Genomic DNA, 16,995 nt, shown 5'->3' on the forward strand with positions numbered 1-16,995 from the left:
TTGACTGTGGGGGCTCTGTTTGACTCTGTATTGAGAGAAGCTCTTCATGCTTCCTCTCCATGGTTACAGAGGGATATCCTTGAGCTTTAAACACAAAGGAGTCTTCATTCACTTGAATGATCAATTCTCCTCTGTCAACATCAATCACAGCCTTTGCTGTGGCTAGGAAGGGTCTGCCAAGGATGATGGATTCATCCATACACTTCCCAGTTTCTAGGATTATGAAATCAGCAGGGATGTAATGGTCTTCAACCTTTACCAAGACATTCTCTACAAGTACATAAGCCTGTTTCTTTGAATTGTCTGCCATCTTCAGTGAGATTCTTGCAGCTTGTACCTCAATGATCCCTAGCTTCTCCATTACAGAGAGAGGCATGAGATTTATGCTTGACCCTAGGTCACACAGAGCCTTCTCAAAGGTCATGGTGCCTATGGTACAAAGGATTGAGAATTTTCCAGAGTCTTGTCTCTTCAGAGGTAATCTCTGCCTAGTCAAGTCATCTAGTTCTTTGATGAGCAATGGAGGTTCATCCTCCCAAGTCTCATTACCAAACAACTTGGCATTTAGCTTCATGATTGCTCCAAGGTACTTAGCAACTTGCTCTTCAGTAACATCTTCATCCTTTTTAGAGGATGAATACTCATCAGAGCTCATGAATGGCAAAAGTAAATTTAATGGAATCTCTATGGTCTCAGTGTGAGCCTCAGTTTCCCATGGTTCCTCTTTAGGGAACTCCATGGAGGTCAGTGGGCGTCCATTGAGGTCTTCCTCAGTAGGAATCACTGCCTCTTCCTCCTCTCCATGTTTGGCCATGTGAGATGTGGTTATGGCCTTGCACTCTCTTTTTGGATTCTCTTCTGTATTGCTAGGGAGAGTGCTATGAGGGATTTCAGTAATTTTCTTACTCAGCTGACCCAATTGTGCCTCCAAATTTCTAATGGAGGACCTTGTTTCAGTCATGAAACTTTGAGTGGTTTTGATTAGATCAGAGACAATGGTTGTTAAGTCAGAGTGGCTCTGCTTAGAATTCTCTATTTATTGCTGAGAAGATGATGGAAAAGGCTTGCTATTGCTAAACCTGTTTCTTCCACCATTATTGTTGTTGAAACTTTGTTGAGGTCTCTGTTGATCCTTCCGTGAGAGATTTGGATGATTTCTCCATGAAGGATTATAGGTGTTTCCATAGGGTTCTCCCATGTAATTTACCTCTTCCATTGCTGGGTTCTCAGGATCATAAGCTTCTTCTTCAGAGGAAGCTTCCTTAGTACTGCTTGTTGCTGCTTGCATTTCAGACAGACTCTGAGAAATCATATTGACTTGTTGGGTCAATATTTTATTCTGAGCCAATATGGCATTCAGAGTATCAATCTCAAGAACTCCTTTCTTCTGAGTTGACCCATTATTCACAGGATTCCTTTCAGAAGTGTACATGAATTGGTTATTTGCAACCATTTCAATGAGTTCCTGAGCTTCTGCAGGCGTCTTCTTCAGATGAAGAGATCCTCCAGCAGAGCTATCCAATGACATCTTGGATAGTTCAGACAGACCATCATAGAAAATACCTATGATGCTCCATTCAGAAAGCATGTCAGAAGGACATCTTCTGATCAATTGCTTGTATCTTTCCCAAGCTTCATAGAGAGATTCACCTTCCTTCTGTCTGAAGGTTTGAACTTCCACTCTAAGCTTGCTCAATTTTTGAGGTGGAAAGAACTTTGCCAAGAAGGCATTAACTAGCTTTTCCCAAGAGTTCAGGCTTTCTTTAGGTTGTAAATCCAACCATGTCCTAGCTCTGTCTCTTACAGCAAAAGGAAAAAGCATGAGTCTGTAGACTTCAGGGTCAACCCCATTGGTCTTGATAGTATCACAGATTTGCAAAAGTTCAGCTAAGAACTGATGAGGATCTTCCAATGGAAGTCCATGAAACTTGCAATTCTGTTGCATTAGAGAAACTAATTGAGGCTTAAGCTCAAAGTTGTTTGCTCCAATGGCAGGGATTGAGATGCTTCTCCCATAGAAGTCGGGAGTAGGTGCAGTAAAGTCACCAAGCACCTTCCTTGCATTGTTGGCATTGTTGTTTTCGGCTGCCATGGTTTCTTCTTCCTTGAAAAGCTCTGTTAAGCCCTCTAAAGAGAATTGTGCTTTAGCTTCTCTTAGCTTTCTCTTCAAGGTCCTTTCAGGTTCAGGATCAGCTTGAACAAGTATGCCTTTATCTTTGCTTCTGCTCATATGAAAGAGAAGAGAACAAGAAAGTAGGAAATCCTCTATGTCACAGTATAGAGATTCCTTGAGGTATCAGAGGAAAAGAAGAATAGAAGGAGGAGGTAGACAGAAGAGAATTCGAACATATAAAGAAGGAGGGAGTTCGAATTGTACCTTGAGGAGGAGTGTTAGTCCTTTAAATAGAAGGATATGAGAAGAGGGGAAGAATTTTCGAAAATAAATTAAAAATATTTTGAAATAATTAAAAAGAAATTTGAAAATTTTATTAAGATTTTCGAAAATTAAGATTAGAAAAGAAATTAAGTGATTTTTGAAAAGATTTTGAAATTAGAAATTAAAAATATATGATTGAAAATTAATTTTGAAAAAGGGTGTGATTGAAAAGATATGATTGAGAAGATATGATTGAAAATCAAATTAAAAAGAGAAAGTTTTAAAACTAAAGTTGATTACTTGACTAACAAGAAATTAAAAGATATGATTCTAAAATTTAAAATTTGATCCTTTCTTAATAGGCAAGTAACAACTTGAAAATTTTTGAAGTAAATCTTGAATTGAAGCAAGGATTTTGAAAATAGTAAAAATAAATATAAAATGGAAAGAAATTGATTTTGAAAGAGATATGATTGAAAAGATATGATTTGAAAAAGATTTGATTTTGAAAAATTATGAAAACTTGAAAAAAATGTGAATTAAAAACAAAATCTTCCCTCTAGTGTCATCCTGGTGTTAAACGCCCAGAATGGTGCCCATTCTGGCGTTTAACGCCCAAATCTCTACCTTTTTGGGCATTAAACGCCCAGCCAGGTACCCTGGTTGGCGTTTAAACGCTAGTTTTCCTTCTTCACTGGGTGTTTTGAACGCCCAGCTTTTTCTGTTTGATTCCTCTGCTGAATGTTCTGAATCTTCAATTCTCTGTATTATTGACTTGAAAAGACATAGTTTTAAAAAAATATTTTTGAATTTTTGATGATGGGAGTCAATAAAAATGCAACTAAGATCAAATAAACAATGCATGTAAGACATCAAACTTAAAAGTTTGTATACTAAGGACTATAACAATGTAAAAATGCATGTAAGAAACAACAAAACATACAAAACAAGAGAATTTGAAGATCAGAGCAATGAAATCATCAAGAATAACTTGAAGATCAATGAAGAACAATATGTATAAATTTTCGAAAATTAGAAGGATAAAGACATGCAATTGACACCAAACTTAAAATTAGACAATAGACTCAAACAAGAAACATAAAATATTTTTGGTTTTATGATTTTAAATTTTTTTTGTATTTTTTTTTTCGAAAATTATATAGAAAAGAAAATAAAGAGAATCAAAACTTTTAATAAGAATTCCAGGAATCATGCAATGTTAGTCTAAAGCTTCAGTCTAAAAAGGATTAGACATGTTTGGCCAAGCTTCAGCAGGACATTACATTCAATAGCTAAATTGATGAGAATCAATCAGCTTTTGTGATGGTGGGAACATCACCTTGAAACTCTAGAATTCATTCTTAAAAATTCTGAAGAAAAGATACCTAATCTAAGCAACAAGATGAACCGTCAGTTGTCCAAACTCGAACAATCTCCGGCAACGGCGCCAAAAATTTGGTATGCGAAATTGTGATCATCAGCAATGGCGCCAAAGCACTTGGAGCTCTTAAACGTGAATCACACTTTGTCACAATTCCACACAACTAACCAGCAAGTGCACTGGGTCGTCCAACTAATAAACCTTACGTGAGTAAGGGTCGATCCCACGGAGATTGTCGGCTTGAAGCAAGCTATGTTCACCTTGTAAATCTCAGTCAGGCGAATTCAAATGGTTATGGAGTTTAAGGTGATGAAAATAAACATAAAATAAAGATAGAGATACTTATGTAATTCATTGGTGGATTTCAGATAAGCGTATGAAGATTCTTTGTTCCCCTTGAACCTCTGCTTTCCTATTGCCTTCTTCCAATCATTCATACTCCTTTCCATGGCAAGCTTTATGTTGGGCATCACCGTTGTCAATGGCTACATCCCATCCTCTCAGTGAAAATGGTCCTGATGCTCTGTCACAACATCGGCTAATCAGCTGTCGGTTCTCGATCATGTCGGAATAGGATCCATTGATCCTTTTGCGTCTGTCACACGCCCCACAATCGCGAGTTTGAAGCTCGTCACAATCATCCCTTCCCAGATCCTACTCGAAATACCACAGACAAGGTTTAGACTTTCCGGATCTCAGGAATGGCCGCCAATAATTCTAGCCTATACCACGAAGGTTTCAATCTTAGATTAGAAACCCAAGAGATACACATTCAAGCCATTGCTAGTAGAACAGAGGTGGTTGTCAGGCACATGTTCATAGGTGAGAATGATGATGAGTGTCACAGATCATCACATCCATCAAGTTGAAGAACGAATGAATATCTTGGAGAAAAATAGACTTGAGTTGAATAGAAAAACAATAGTACTTGTATTAATTCATGAAGAACAGCAGAGCTCCACACCTTAATCTATAGTGTGTAGAAACTCCACCGTTGAAAATACATAAGAACATGGTCTAGGCATGGCCGAATGGCCAGCCTCCCAACGTGAAAAGGTCTATCAAAGTCTGAGTAAAAGATGAAAATACAATAGTATAAGGTCCTATTTATAGAGAACTAGTAGCCTAGGGTTTACAGAAATCAGTAATTAATGCAGAAATCTTCTTCTGGGCCCACTTGGTGTGTGCTTGGGCTGAGCATTGAAGCTTCCATGTGTAGAGACTTTTCTTGGAGTTAAACGCCAGCTTTTGTGCCAGTTTGGGCGTTTAACTCCAGCTTTTGTGACAGTTTTGGAGTTAAACGCCAGAATTCTTAAGCTGACTTGGAATGCCTATTTGGACCATCAAATCTCGGGAAAAGTATGGACTATTATATATTGATGGAAAGCCTAGGATGTCTACTTTCCAACACAATTGAGAACGTGCCAATTGGGCTTCTGTAGCTCCAGAAAATACACTTTGAGTGCAGGAAGGTCAGAATCCAACAGCATCTGCAGTCCTTTTTCAGCCTCTGAATCAGATTTTTGTTCAGGTCCCTCAATTTCAGCCAGAAAATACCTGAAATCACAGAAAAACACACAAACTCATAGTAAAGTCCAGAAAAGTGATTTTTATTTAAAAACTAATAAAAACATAATAAAAACTAACTAAAATATACTAAAAACATACTAAAAACAATGCCAAAAAGCGTATAAATTATCCGCTCATCAGTTATTCTTCAAGAGTTGGCTCCAATGATGTTATTGATCTACAAGAGAATAAAGATGAGATTTGAAGATGTTCTAATTTAGTGTTTTAAATTATGTTTTACGTTTGATTGATTATATTCTAAACTTGTAGATTTTTAATTATTTGTTTTGGACAATATTTATTTTGTTTTGGACAATGTTGGTTTTATTATTTTGTTTCAAAAAACTTGGTTTATGATTATGTTCATTACATATTTATAATTATAAAGAATTTAATGTTTGTGAATTTAAAAATTATAATTTTTTTATATCTTTAGAAATTATAAATTTATTAAAATGGTTGTGAAATTATATATATTATTTAATACTTAATAGTAAAAAAAGGAGATTTGCCGGGCTTGGCCACTAGCCCGCCGTTAGGCGGGGCACACTGAGATTTCAGGACCGCCTCATTAGGCGAGGCAGGGTGGGCCATCCCGCCAAAGGGCAGGCTTTTGGCGGGGTGGGGCGGACTTCTCCACTTGCCACCCCTAATCACAAGTTTAGGCTCTACAAGACCAGTCGTTCATCATGATTCTCAATCCTAATTATGTGGATCCTGTAGATGTTGCTCCTCTTCATCCTAAGCCAGAGCGGACTCCTCCACCGCCTTTACCTCCTCAACAGACCCTGACATCCAAGCCAACTCTTGTGGTTCACCCCGCAGTAGTGACAGCTTCATCCCATGAATCCCAGCTAGATCTTGTAGCACAGCAGGTCACTAGAATGACAATTTTCCCTTATGGCATGACTGGGTAAAAACTTGTCTAATTCCTATATAAATATAATTAATATTTGATTTTCCTTTAATGTATACTTTTACTAATTGTAAATTATTCGTTCATAGGTTTGTACCGAATAATGATACTTGTACATAGGAGTGTACAAATGTTATCAAGCTGTCATTTGACTATCCTTGACCCAACTACAAGAAGGTTCCGATAGCAACGATTTAACAGGTGGTGGTAAAATTACTTTTAACTTTGCATCTTAGTTCTGTCTGCTATTTCATTAATGTATATAACATTGTCGAATTAATCATTAATTATTTTTTCTATAGGAAAAATTCACGTGGGATGAGGTCCACCACCAAATGATATAAAAGATCTTCCACCACCACATGGTGAAGCGTCTTCAACAAATGTTAGAGGACATGCAGATGAAGAGGACCACCTTACGCAGTGGCCTCGACCCAACATTAAAATGGCGTTATATTTGTATTGCGAGATGGAAGATGGTTTTAGATGTCGTCAAGCCACGAATAGGGCTAATACGGCATTGGCCAGGGCGTCGAAGTGCACAGGGGGTTCGGCCACGATTATGAAGACAAAGGCCAAAATGGTATAGCTTATTTTAATATGCTAAGCCAGTTTTATCTTTGTTTCTTTAATTAATTATCATCTCTTTTAATCTGCTTATCCAATATGTATAGACAAAGTCGATGGTCCTTCTTGTTACTGTGACGGAGATATTCAAGCAAACCCACACGCTCAACGAGAATAAGTAGATATTTACTGATCAGCGATCTGCGGACTTTTATGCAAGTAATCAACTAAATTATTTAATAGCATACTATCATATCTATAGTTATCTTGGCATTCACATTAAATGTGTTAGAATTTATACACCCATAATTTTGAGGCCGCAACTCAGTAATCTCAGCAGAGTAAGGAGAATAACAATGCCTCGAGTGCATCCGTGGTGGATCCTGATGTTGTGTGGTGCCAGACCACATCCAAGCTACAGAAGAACTACATCTTTAGAGTTGGGTCATTTTTCGCCAACAACCTTCACACGTCCATCTTCCTCCACCTCAGCCACAAGCCTTGTAGATCTCCAAGACATAGATTTGCATGAGCAGGTCCATAGTCTGACTTAGAGCCTGCATGATCAGGGTCAGTAGCTGCATTTGGTTGAGGAGAGATACAATAGCTCCACTCAAGCATGGCGGAGAGAGATGCTCGGAATGCCGAGACGGAGTCCCTGAGGCAAGAGCTGGAGCAGATACAGCACATGCGGTAGTAGATGATGATCTACTATGAGCAGATGCATGCGGGTAACAGCACCACTGCTAGAGGAGGCTTCTCATTATCTGCACTTGCAGCAACATAGACACTGGCACCCACAACGCCGCCTCGTCAAGACCAGCGAGACCATCAGGGGGATGACGACGATGCTTATGAGGACCCGTGGGTGTTATGGTTTTTTTGTGTGTGTGTAGTTTGACATTACTATATATCCTTTATTTGCTTGACGAGATTACTTTATTTTATTTTTGACATTTATTATTTTTCATTGTAGTTTTTTATTTTAATGAAACATATTTAGATTTTATTAATTTTTAATTTGAATGTTAATTATCATAACATGGATTCTAGTAAAACAGGTTATAATTATGATAATTATGGAAGTAAAAAACAATCGAATTTTGTGTGAGATAAATCCGATGGTAACATATAGATTTATTTTTAAAATATTTTGTTAAACAATATTACCGTCCAACGATAATGAGGGCACCAAAAAATTAAAATAGCGCTAACATTACTCTCGAATTTTTTCTTACAGTAATAAAATAAACTGGCCATTCTATTCTAATAATGTAATTAGCGTCGGATTACAAAAATACAATCATAAATGATTTCCGGCGACGTTTATATCGTTGGATTTTTTTGTAGAATCACTTTCAAAAAAATTCATCCTTGTTGGTTTATTGACAATTTAAACTTGGGCATGTTTTTATGGACTAGTTATGACTTGTTTGAGCTAGCCAAATTGTGTTTCAAGTGATTAAAGAAATTGGAATTTTATTTTTTGTGATATAACAAACTTTGTAAATATTCACTAAGTCCCTTTGGAAGAACCTATAACTTTAGGGAACATCCTGTAATTAGAATCACTTTTCAAAAAAAAATTCAAATTGGTTTAATGGAGAATTTACATTTGAGAATAATTTAATAGACAGGTTGTGATTTATTAGTGTCAACTAAGATGAGTTTCAATTGATTAAAAAATGTTAAATATTTTTTTTAGTGAAATAGCAAACATCATAAAGTATCATGTATCTTTAGCAAAAAATTATATAACTCCCTTTGAAAGAACTTGTAGCTTCAGAAAAAATTCTTGTAATTAAAAATCAATTTTCAAAAAATTATCCAAGTTACTTTATTGGACAATTTAAGGATTTTTTTTTCAAATATAAAATAAAAAATATTATTTCCCTAAAAAAATTATCCCAACTTTACATTCCGAAATACGTTTTTTTTTTTAATTTTAGTCAAGTTCGCTGCATCCTCGGCGAACATTATTATATTACTAAGGTTCGCCGCAACTTCGGCGAACTTCACCTTAAGTTTTGCCAAACATAAAAAGGGAATGAAGGACCATTTGGGATTTTACATTTTCATTTCACCTTTACCTTTCTAACACTCTTCACTCTCATCCTCTCTTCTGTTATCAAAGTTATTTCTTTGGGCATTGTTGAAGTTTTTAGTCTCTTCAGTTGATTCAGGTAATTTTGTTGTTCTGTTTTCTTTTTTTAATCAGTTTGTAGTTATGTTTCTCATATTTCACGTTTTTGTTTCACATGCTGAATTTTGTTTGCTTTCATCCTCTGATATCTTTTATAGGTTATTTCTCCGAGCATCGCTGAAGTTATTGATTGTTTGAGTTTGACAGTTTCAGGTAATTCGGTTGTTATGTTTATCTTTTCTATTTGATTTGTTGTTGTTTATTATTTGAATATGTTTGTTTATCAAGTTAGGTTAAGTTATTAGTTACGTTAATTAGTTTAATAAGTCGATGATACACTTACTTTACATAATTATGTATGTGTTGTTAGTTTAGAATATGTAAAATGATGATGTGGTTATGAATAGATGTTAAGAAAGGAAAATTTATTTTGATTATTGTTTCACTTAAACTAATTACAATTAATTTAGGTAATTTCCTTCTGCTCTTTTTTGTTTCATTTTATTATTGCCAAATGTAGTTAGTAATATGATATAGTTAATTTTAAATTAAGTTATTTTATCTAAATTATGGTCTAGGTCCATTTGATTTTTTTTGTTAGATTTCTTTGAATGTAGGTAACAAAAACTTAGTTAATGTGAAATAATTTAGTTAATTTAGTTGATGTGAAGTAGTTTAGTTATTTTTAAATAACTTAGTTAATTTAGGTAATTTAGTAAATTTAGTTAATTTAATTAATTCATTAAATTTTAAATGAAGTTATTCTAATTTGTTTTGTTAAACTGTAGTCATGGAGCCAGAATTGTTGGGCTACGAAGATACCCTGTATAGACTGGATCAGGTTGACCACATTGTAGGCAGGCTTGACCGAGTGGTACACTTTGTAACTTATGTCATTTATATATTTGAAATTTGAATTTGTATTGTAACTTGTTGATTTTTTTGTTTTATTGATTTATTTTATTTGGTAGGCACCTCGGGTCTTGCGTACCAGGAGAAATTCGTTGGGACGTCCGTCCGACCAGATTAGGCCATATCTCAGACGAGCAGAATTTGCGCATGTTGCCTATATGGTGGAGTGGGAGCATGATTGGCCATTAGTCTCAGCTCTGATAGAGAGATGGCGACCCGAGTCACATACGTTTCACTTGCCATATGGGGAGATGACCATTACCCTACATGATGTGGTGTACCAGTTGGGACTCGTTATTGATGGAGATCCAGTCAGTGGATGCATTGGTGGGTGGGAGCAATTCTATCAAGGACGGTCCATTGAGGAGTTGTGTCAATAGTTATTGGGAGCTGTTCCGAGCCCCGATGACAGAGAGTCACAGGTGAAGTGGACTGTTAAGCTGAGCTGGTGCCAGAACACTATGTGCAGAGAACTGGAGGAGCACCCGACTAAAGAGCGCCTATTGCATTATACTAGGGGTTATATCATGTAGCTGATCGGGGGCATGCTGTTTCTGGATGCCTCTGACTCTATGGTGCACATTAGATGGTTGCCTTTTTTGGAGGACCTAAGTAATAGCTATCAGCAACGTGCCTCTGTATTTACTGTACAAGTCGGTGCCATCAATGGAAATAAAGTGGTTTGCAGTGCTGAAAGCCTCAAGACATTGAGAAAACGTCCAAAACACCCGATGAAATATGATAGTATCAGGTGAAGCAGGCCAGGGTTGTGTTACAAGTTGAACTCAGGTACCTAAATAATCACATATGATATTACTGATAAGGTCTGACTACGTTAAGCATACACTACTAAAGACAACGTAACGAATCTTACCAGGTAAGTACATCTGCATAGAAAACAACCAACGAGGAAGCTCGTTGTATGACTCCTCTCAGTCTCTATATATCCTACCAATGACTCTATGCTTTGTAAGCTAAATCTTACGGTAGGACGCCTTGTAACTGAAGTGATTCTTCACACTTCCTTGAAGAACCCTTATGCTGATGGTTGGATCTGCTTTCACCATCATGAATATGTGCTGAGCAATCACCTTTTAATCCAACCTTTGATGGTCTTCGCCCACCGATGTTTGCATGCAACTGTGAGGCCCATTGTATCTCCTCACCTCCCATTTTTCCTGCTTGCAGTGATAAGATATGTGTATGTTCCATCCACAACCAGACCCGAAATGGATACATTGTTTAGCATACTTTAATTGGTTACTCTCTAGTATTTTATACTCCACACCGCTCCTGATGTTGTACGTATTAACTGCCAACATCACTCCCTCCTTGTTTTCAAACTATTGTCCAATCTCAAACTCACTTACGGGATCCTCTTCTGGGTGTCGATGACTAAAGAAACAATCTGAAGTCATTGCATCGAGATTCAAAGTGGAAAAGTGATCTGGCCGGTCATACGGACGAGAAATCGTAGGTTGTATCAATCTGATTTGTGTGTCATCGTAGAAGTTCATCTCTTCCCTCCTCACCCTCATTAGAAATTTCCGTCGATTCAGCCTTAACATCTTCACCGTCATCGGGATTGACTTGATAGGGATCCATCATCGGGTCCCTAATCACAAAACTCCCATGACTTCTAACATCAGATTGCATCATGCCATCATTAGAATATTCAGTATTTGACCCCTCTGGTCGCAGAATTTCGAATACCACTACTGAACCAGCAAGTGCATCGGGTCATACCAAGTAATACCTCAGGTGAGTGAAGGTCGATCCCACGAGGATTGATGGACTGAGCAACAATAGTCGAATGATTCCTCGGTCAGGCAAGCAGAAAGTGGTGTTTTGGGGTTCAAAAGCATTAAATAGTGATTCAGAAAGTAAGAAAGCAAACAGTATAATTGGTGTGAAATATATGGGAAAAAACAGTTAAGGTTTCAGAGATGTTTATTCTTCTAGATTAAGTTTTCTTACCAACTAATTTAATCATGCAAGATTCATTTCATGGCAAACTGTCAGTGACTAAATCCTAATCTCTTAGTGATTTAGTTTCCTCTAACCTAGTTAACTGCCAATGTCTTGGTTACTTAATTTCGACTAGAGGGTTAAGTTCAATTCTAGTTTATAGCCACAAAAATCCGAATTACCCAGATATAAAAAAGATTATATGTCACGTATCCTATTAAGTCCAAGTAATTAGCAATTTAGGAGGAATTTACTTTCAAGCTGTTGTTCAAATGGGATAACTCTTCCAAGAATCATAAGAATGCATATAGAATAAGGGTTATTCTTCCGATCTACCCAGATTCATAAGATGAAGAACGAAAATAATCATTGAAATTAAATCAATAGATTAATTAAAATAGAACAATAATAGTCTTAATCAATAGAAATAAACAGAACTCCTAACCTTAACCGAGGAGGTTTAATGGCTCGTGCTTCAGAGAGAAAACTAGGGTTTAGAAAATGTAAAAGTGCGGAAGCGAGAAGATCCCCAAACGAGGTAGTTATTTTTCCTTTTATATCTAACCTAATTTGATTTCAAACTAAAATAAAATAATAAATTCTAAATCTAAAAGATTTTGTTTGTAATTAAAAATAACTAAAATAAAATAAAATATAATAATTAAAAGTTAAATCCAACTAAAGATGCTCTTTTGATGAGGTGTGAATTCGGATTGCTGGCGCTAAACGCCAGTTGCAGCGTTTAGCACCCTTGTGGGCAGAGACTCCTCTTCGATGCTGAGTTGCTGGCACTAAACACCAGCTGGGCGTTTAGCGCCCTAGTGGATAGCTTCTATATCTTCTATTTTCTTGCACACAAACTTTGCCAAACTTATCCGAACTTCTCTTGAAATAATTAAAACACTAAAACAACTCAAAGTAGCATTCAAAGAGGTTTAAAACACTAGAATTAAATTAAAACTAAACAAATTCTAACTTAAAATGGATAGAAAATAAGGGAAAGATGCTCACGCATCACCCTCCTAGCTACCTTCAGGTGGCATATTTAGATCAACCATCGTCCTTCTAATATTTCTTTTAACTACTCCACTTAAAGGGTTATCATCAACATATAGATGATCCTTGTCCAGCTAACTCAACTAAGTAAACAAATAATTCCAACAGATAGACATTTGTCCAATGGCTGTGCCACATCCTTATAAGCCGTATGTCCTCGTCATCACGTACCCGATACCAATATCAAAAAACATAAAATAAATAAAAAAAGAATCACAACATCTACAATATACCTTTTATAAAACAAAACGTTATCTACTTCAGCCGGATATTGGTAGTAAATTTTTTTCACTTTTTTTATGTGTTGTTGCCCAATGGAGTGCAATATTAAATTCTTCAACGCTGTTAAACTGTTGATTTCGGCTGTCATTTACGCAATCACTTGTTGAGCAGACCTAAATATGATAGAACCTTCTTCATCGTACACTATTTCACCATCATAATGAATGGATAACAACGGAATTCCATACATTGTGAAGAATAAATCAAGAAGATGAGGAATATCAAAGAGAAGAATGAACAACTTGTATTGAGATTGTGTGGGTATTTATGGAGGAGATAACGTGAAGTTTATCACGGGTACGGCGAACTCTGTCTATTTCATAGAGTTCGTCAAGGGGTACGGTGAACCTTAGTAATATAATAAGGTTCACCGGGGGTGCAGCAAACTTGACTCAAATTTCCAAAGAAAAAACGGATTCCAGAATTTAAAGTTGGGATAATTTTTTTGGGAAAATAATGTGTTTTTTATTTATAGTGGAAAAAAATTCGACAATTTAAACTAGGGGGATTTTATGCTAGTTGTGATTCGTTAGAGTTATCCACGATGAACTTCAAGTGATTAAGGGAGTTGAAATTGGTTTGTTTTCGAATGTTACAATATATTTTACTTGCTTATCAATTTCAAATAAAGCAATATTTCACCTTTCTTCACCAGTAGTAGAATATCCCAACCCATTCCAAACGGATTTCAATCTATCCAACATTATATAAGTTTCTAAGATAATAAAAAATGAAGCATGATATTTACGAACAATCTCTTTATAATGAACTTGAGCCATCTTGTTTAAGTGTGGCAAAATAGGCTACCCGTCCCGTCTCGCCAAAGCCTACACAAAATGAGGCGGGTTGCCCACCCCGCCAATTTAAAATAAGCAGAACTTGCTACACTGTCTGTCTTTTCTTCTTTTTTTTTTTTTGCTCTAAATAATATCTAAATTAGTAATCAATAACAGAACAATATCTAAATCAGTAAATCAATAACACACATTCAATAACAATAACAGTTATAATAGAAAACTAAATCATTAAACAACCCTCACAAAAATATAAAAATAAAAGAAAAATAGACAAATAACTAACCAGAGGAGAATCTTTCTGGTAGAGAACAGGAGCACACTTCACCGTTGTCCACTACAAACTTGAGAGAAGGAGAGATAGAGCACTGATAAATCCCAATTTTATGGTTTATCTTGTGCTTAATTTAGGAGATTTTATCAACTTATCTCACATTTATTCAATAAAATAGCATGTGTATATGTCGTGAGGTGTATTGAGCATCCCGACTTGAGGTGGCAATCCCTTCTTCTCATATTCATCCTCTTTTTTGTGAGGATTTCGATATTTCTTCTCCTGCAAATCCACCGTTAATCATGTGTATATGTCGCTCGGGGGGTGTAAGGAGGGCATTCTGATCGTCCCTCTTCTTCATCCATTCTTCTCTTCCTCGGGTCGTCTGACCTATCTGCTAGATATCTATCAAGTCGGCCTTCTCTGGCTAACTTTTTGATGACATTATTTAGATCATAGCATTCATTAGTGGAATGCCCGTACAGCTTGTGGTACTCAAAATATTCAGTCTGTCTTCCAGCCTTCTTGTGCTTAATCGGACAAGGTAGTGGAAGCTTCTCTGTGTGACATATCTCTCTGTAAACATCGACCAGGAAAACCCTTAGAGGGTGTAGTTGTGATACTTTCGAGGCATTTCTACATTTTGCTCCTCTTTCTTCTTGGGTTCCCTTTCTTTGTCCCGAGTGTGATAGTAGGGCAAGTTAGATTGCGAAGGAGGTTCCCTAAGTCGGGAGTTTTCCTCCATATTGATGTATTTTTCTGCCCTTTGTTGGATTTTGTAGTTAGATATCTCTTGGATATTGACTAAGAAAATGGCCCTTCTCTAAGGCTATTGACCAGACCCATAATTATAACTTCGATTGGTAAACTCTGAATTTTCAAGCAAGCTTTGTTGAACCTTTCCATGTAGTCACGAAGGATTTTTCCGACCTCTTGCTTCACTCCTAGCAGGCTCAGGGCATGCTTTATTTTGTCTTTCTGGATGGAGAATCTGGTCAAAAATTTTCTAGCCAGATCGTCGAAGCTATTGACCAACCTGGGGGGCAGGCTATCAAACCATTTCATTGCAGCCTTGGTTAGAGTGGTCAGGAAGGCTTTGCAACGAGTGGCGTCAGAAGCATCGGCCAAGTTCATTCTGCTTCTGAAGTTACTAAGATGGTGGCTCAGGTCGGATGCTCCATCATAGAGATCCATGTCGGACGATTTGAAGTTCCTAGGAACTTTTGCCTTTATGATCTCTTCTGTAAATGGATCTTGTCCTCCCAAGGGACTTTCCTTACACTCCGCCAGATTATTCTTTCTTTGTACATCAGCTTCCAGTTTTCGTAACTTATTTTCTAATTCCTTTCGTCACCTTACTTCTTTTCGCAACTCTCATTCTGCTTTCCGTTGTCGTTTAGCCTCGTGTTTGAGCTATTGCAGTCGATCCCCTTGGCCATGGATGAGATCCAGGATCTCGGTCGCATGAGGTTGATCCTCCACCTCAGGGTGGTGGACCTCGGACTGGATCCTCCTTGTTTGAGGGTTTCCTGAGGTCCCTTCTCTGTAGGGATCATGGTGTGGTGGTGGAGGCGAAAGCAAGAGAGCTTGGTCTTCTGGCTAATCTTCTGGCTCAGACTCAGATGCCGTATAGCCATCTCTGAGCTCATGGTCCACCATTTGTCAGAGGGTGAATCCCAGGTCCCCAGCAACGACGTCAATGTCCCGAGGGTTACATGAAACGTTTGTTTGGGCCTGAACGTGAGGTCCAGACCCCATGATGTGGCAGCGTCCGACCTCTTTAGTGCCGATGTGCTGCTTGTCCGAGTTTCTCGTGAGGAGGTAGGGGGTGGTACCTACAAGAGACTCCAATACTTAAGTTAGCAAGGATTTTAAGTAGGTTTTTAGTAGAGTAGAACGTGAGTTATACCTAGGGGTTCCAGTGTATTTATAGTAGAGTAGATAACCAACTTTGTTGAAATAGTTCTATCTTTTCTGATAGATGAGCGTTCCCTTTATCTTGGGAGTTTGTTGGGATCTACCTTCTAAATGAGGTAGAGATGGTAGAAGAGATTTACGAAAGCAGTTACTTGTTAAGTCAAGTAGAGTTGGACTTCTATGTCTTTGTCCGACCTTTTTGAAGAGGTCAGGCTTATCATGAAGTCCATCTTTATTAGTGGACCTTTTTAGTCTTCTTAGACCTGACTTTTATTTATTGAGCCAAATATGAATAAGTGCCTATGGTACATGCATGTCCAAAGCACTTGCAATGATTGCAAAGAAGGTTAAGGTTCTCATATTCAACATGGTATAAAAGTTTCTACAAATTTTTAAAATTTTTAAATTAGCATTTTACATAGAAAATTCTTTTAGCCGCTAACGGAATTATCTGACCTATAAAGGAATTTGTTTAATGAAATAAAAACTTAAAATTTAGTTTAATACTTAAAACTTTTATAAAAGCCTAAAATATCTTAATTACTAAAACGTTTTTGGAGTCCAATATGACTTATTACTCCATAGTTTGGTTTATGGTGCCCTTTGTCTTTATCTTTCTTTCCACTACTAATCATGAACTTTTATTATTCACGAAACACACAAACATAGCCTAAAAGTGTATAATTATTTATGCCCTACAAATATTTTATTATTTTTATGGTCATGTGTCTAAACCATTCATAAAAAAATTAATCAATTGATTAATTTATGCCTAGTGCGTAGCAACCGCACCTGAAAACTTTATTTGAAAGAATTTTCTGTTGCACCATCCCACACTT

The 16,995-nt window shown here is 36.9% G+C and overlaps 1 non-coding gene across 1 annotated transcript; it reads left to right on the top strand.

Moving 5' to 3' along the window:
- Window positions 1-1,582: 1,582 nt before the first annotated feature.
- LOC112788023 (small nucleolar RNA R71) lies at window positions 1,583-1,690 on the top strand. The gene has a single exon (XR_003195404.1). It is a non-coding gene; the product is annotated as a small nucleolar RNA R71 (small nucleolar RNA).
- The last annotated feature ends 15,305 nt before the right edge of the window (window positions 1,691-16,995 follow it).

The sequence above is a fragment of the Arachis hypogaea genome, chromosome 20, assembly GCF_003086295.3.
Source record: "Arachis hypogaea cultivar Tifrunner chromosome 20, arahy.Tifrunner.gnm2.J5K5, whole genome shotgun sequence".
Taxonomy (NCBI): domain Eukaryota; kingdom Viridiplantae; phylum Streptophyta; class Magnoliopsida; order Fabales; family Fabaceae; genus Arachis; species Arachis hypogaea.